Genomic DNA, 3,493 nt, shown 5'->3' with positions numbered 1-3,493 from the left:
TTCTAACGATACTGCTTAAGGGAAGCATCTATAATGTAAACAGAATTGGTCCTAGCACTGAAGCCTGTGAAACTCTATAATTAACCTTAGTGTGTGAAGAGAACTCTTCATTTACATGAACAAATTGGAGTCTGTTAGATTGATATGATACAAACCACTGCAGCACAGTACCTGTAATACCTACAGGATTGCTTTAATCGTGCTAATAGAATATTATGGTCGACAGTATCGAACGCTGCACTGAGGTCTAGCAGGACAAGCACAGAGATGAGTCCACTCTCAGAGGCCATAAGAAGAGCATTTGTAACCTTCACTAAAGCTGTTTCTGTGCTGTGATGAGCTCTGAAACCTGACTGAAACTCTTCAAATAAGCCATTCCTCTGCAGATGTTTGACAACTACTCTTTCAAGGATTTTTGAGCTGAAAGGAAGTTTGGAGATTGGGCAATAATTAGCTAAGACAGCTAAGACGTTTAACTACACCAGCTTGAAGCCCTGTGGTACATAGTCGATTATTAGAGATAGGTTGATCATATTTAAGACTGAAGCATTAATTAATGGTAGAACTTCTTTCAGCAGTCTTGTAGAAATGGGGTCTAAAAGACACGTTGATGGTTTGGAGAAATTACTGGAGTTAACTCAGAAAGATTACTGGTGCTGAAAGTAGCTGTAGATAATTTTACATCTGTGAGATGATTATGACTAATTATTTCTACTAGTTAAATTTTTATTTGTGAAGAAGTTCATGAAGTCATTACCAGTTAACGTTAAAGGAATGATGGGCTCAACAGTACTCTGACTTTTTGTCAGCCTGGCTACAGCGCTGAAGAGAAACCTTGTTCTTACTTTCTTCAATCAGTGATGAACAGTAAGATGTACTAGCATTAAAGAAGGCTTTTTAAGTACCAAACTATTTCTCCAGGATAAATGATGATCTTCTAAATATGTGAAACGCCTTTTCTTCTCCAGCTTACACATTATCTGCCTTAAGGTGTGCGTTTGAGAGTTATACCTGGGAGTCAAGTACTCCCAGGTATAAGCTATAGTATCCCGAGTCATAAACAGGTCAATTTATTTACAAGATAATCAACCTGTCAATCATTACTAAGGTTGGTGGAAATGTTCCTAAACTAAACGTATTCATTCAACAACCCTAACAATACCATGACAAACTGGAACAAATGGACTGGAAACTACAAACGCAGCAATGACCAGTGAATGTTTAAAATGTCACTGAATGACATCCTTTACTCCTTCTTTAATTCTTCAACCGCACACTCATACATGACCTTACTCAAAGAGGAGTAGTATACATATAAAAGGCTCAGTCCAGGATTTCTAGCCTTTCTGAAGTCACTGCTGACCACAGACTGTGTCAGGACTGAGGACACAAAGTCGCAGACAACGTAGTGAAGCGCGACAGTAGAAAGCCCTTCTGAGGTAATACGGGCACGAGAAGGCTTCTTTTCTTCAGTCAATTTATTTTTTTAAATGCTACACTGTGGATATGCACACCACTGTCTGTTAGGGTCAGTGTTGTTGATCTGTTTTCTTTTAGAGCCTAGTGTTTGATAGAATTTAACTAATGTATAGCCATTCACTACAGACTCATTATTCAGTACTTATCTGATTAATTGCTCTAGCTTTTTCACAGAAACTCTAAATTTCTTCCTCTTTTCATTATTGCAGAAAGTGAAAAGTCACTCTCATCTTTATCCATAAACAAGTTATTTATCATAAAGGGCTCACTTCTTTCCTATTCTTACTTGTATTTGCCTTCATAATAGAATTTCCTCTATCTGCCTGTGCATTCAGTCTGTATTTCCCAGGTTTATGATTGAGGCAGATGTAAAATTATATGAATGGTTTCTGGGGACATCTACAGTACAGAGTAAGCAACTTGCATGAGGTGTGTCACTGTGTCTTTGACTTGCTCTGACTGTTACAATACCTGAGCAAACAGGTCAAGCCACGGAAAATTACGACAGCTAAAATGCAAATAGAATACGTCTTACTTATAAACCTGACGTACATACTTTAGAAAAAAGTTTCACGGATGTGACGTTACTGCCTACAGATGGTATTTCCTGATGGATTTCCCTCAGTGGAGGAGGAGAGGAGGGACTAAGAGCTTTGTCAAGTTAGACTCAATGAAACAGTGGAAATCCTACAAATTATCCTGTTTGCTTTATATGGTTCAAAATTCTAGCTTACTGTTAAAGTATAATGTTAAAAATATATATTAACAATCACGACAGGTAGAATTTTTACCACTCTTCATTACAATGTTGCTTCAGCTCATTGAGGTTTGCAGGCATTCATTTCTGCACAACTCTCTTAAGATCTGATCACAGCAATTTGCTTATTGCAACACCTTTCCTTTCTGTTTCAGTTATTCTGCTGCAGATTTGCTGTTGTGTGGAGGACAGATGGCCTCATGTAAAATACTTTTGTATACAGTTTATGGTTGACAGGTTCTATGGCTGCAGAACAAGGCCAAATCCTCAACCTTCCACCACCATGCTTAATAGTTGGTATGAGGTTGTTCCAGAGGTCTTGTGCTTTGTTTAGGTGCAACTTAGCAAACTGATGGTATGTCTTTAGAGAGGAAAGGCATCTTTTCATCTTGTTTGTCTTTTTTAAAAATATACCATTTTAGCAGACAAAAAACAAAGGAAACTAAAAGTTTCTCTTTGAACACTAGTGATATTTGAAACTTAATTTGAAGGTGCTAATCATATTGTTAACATGCACTAGCTATGCCCTACAATCTATGTGGTGGATCAAATGTTCAATAAAGGATAGTAAGATGTGATATATAGTGGATTAGAAGCAGAAAATTGCAGAAAATGAAAATGCTATTCAACGTACAATACAGAAAAAAATGTTACTTTGTGTTTTAAGTTTTGATATAGCTTTTCAGTTAGCACCACTTTCTCAAAAGAACCAACAACTACACACTGTTGAAAAACTGTCACTTCTTCCTGTCTCTAATTCCCTGCACCTGTGCCCTTTGTGCCTTCCTTAATTAGGTCTCAGCTAGTCAATATTAGACACATCAAAACTGGCAATAATACAGGTCTTTTGGGCGACACTGTTGAAAAGAATGTGTTCTTAATGACTACCTGATTAAATAGAGTTAAGACTGACTCACTGCACCATCATGTGATATAAGCATTATGTGAAGGTGCAGCCTGACCCTAGTTCAGCCTCAGTTGGTTAACGCAATACACTGACCTTCTGGACTCAGCAGTTTTTTGAGAAGTAATTTTGAAAAGTTTTAAACTGAGTGTTTTTACGTATATTACTTGTGTAAGTTTCTGTAACATGAGTTTCATGAATTTTAGCCTGTGTGTATGTTTTTTTTTTAAAAGAATGAGTCCCAATGTTTGTAACACATAATACAAATAAGAAGAGGAGGAAGAAGACTTGAATAAGTATTTTGTTTTGAAAGAATATCCCGGAAGTTGCTATGTCTCGTACCCGTTAGCGTT

The sequence above is a fragment of the Rhamphochromis longiceps genome, linkage group LG22, assembly GCF_057381845.1.
Source record: "Rhamphochromis longiceps isolate RC_006_pf linkage group LG22, R_longiceps_female_GT1.1, whole genome shotgun sequence".
Taxonomy (NCBI): domain Eukaryota; kingdom Metazoa; phylum Chordata; class Actinopteri; order Cichliformes; family Cichlidae; genus Rhamphochromis; species Rhamphochromis longiceps.
This window is presented reverse-complemented; position numbering follows the sequence as displayed.